At 39.2% G+C, this 1,133-nt stretch overlaps 1 pseudogene; it reads right to left on the reverse strand.

The window, feature by feature from the left end:
- Positions 1-5: 5 nt before the first annotated feature.
- LOC117797760 lies at positions 6-840 on the reverse strand (annotated as a pseudogene).
- Between the last annotated feature and the right edge of the window lie 293 nt (positions 841-1,133).

Genomic DNA, 1,133 nt, shown 5'->3' on the forward strand with positions numbered 1-1,133 from the left:
CTCAGAGTATAGATTAGGGGATTGATGGTGTAAAATAGAGCAAGTATTTTGTCCTCAGGAAAAGTAGTAGGCGGTCTAAGGTAGATGAAGATTACAGGCCCAAAACATAAGACAACCACAGTGATATGAGACCCACAGGTGGAGAGGGCTTTGTGTCTTCCCTCAGCTGAGAGATTTCTTAACCTGAACAATATTATCCCATAAGAAACAAAGAAGACAATAAAGGTCACTGAGCCAAACATACCTGAAAAGGCAATCACAAGGACACCAGTGATGTAGGTATCAGTACAGGCCACCTTTAGCAAAGGAAAAACATCACAATAGTAGTGATCGATTACATTAGGACCACAGAAGGGCAAACCAATTGTGGTAGAAAATAGGGGAAAGGCATGGACGGCTGCACCAGCCCAAGCACCTAAGACTAGGAGATGGCACCTTGTCCTGTTCATGATAATCACGTAGTGGAGAGGTTTGCAGATGGCAGCATAGCGATCAAAGGCCATGGCGGTAAGAATGAAGACCTCAACGCCTCCAAAGAAGTGCATTGTAAAGACCTGTAACATGCAGTTACTGTAGGAGATGGTTTTCTTTCCACCAGCAGGTCAGCGATGAACTTGGGTGTAAGCGTAGAGGTGTAGCAGATGTCCATGGAGGACAAGTGGTGAGGAGGTAGTACATGGGCTGGTGACAAAGAGGACTGAGTCGGATGGAGACAAGGATCAGCAGGTTTCCCGCCAACAGGGCAACGTAACTGAGTGAGAAGAGCACAAGGCAGAATATTTGCATGTTCTGGTCATACGAAAGTCCTAGAAGTACGAATTCTGANCATGTTCTGGTCATACGAAAGTCCTAGAAGTACGAATTCTGAGATGTTTCTCTGGATTTTCATATATTTGGTGTTGGTATACACTTCCAAAAGAACTTATGTTTCTGAAAGAAAGAAAACATAATTCTAGGTAAAGATTAATTTTATGAATACAATAATATAAAATTTATTAAAATGCATATTGACATAGATTTAAGAATAATTATTCTTGATTTATTGAGTTAAGCTGCTTTTTTATTTTTATCTTTTATAAATCTATCATGAAATAATTTTATAATTATATATTTTATTAAATAATACTAGTAAT

This window comes from Ailuropoda melanoleuca, unplaced genomic scaffold (genome assembly GCF_002007445.2).
Source record: "Ailuropoda melanoleuca isolate Jingjing unplaced genomic scaffold, ASM200744v2 unplaced-scaffold12463, whole genome shotgun sequence".
Classification (NCBI taxonomy): Eukaryota; Metazoa; Chordata; class Mammalia; order Carnivora; family Ursidae; genus Ailuropoda; species Ailuropoda melanoleuca.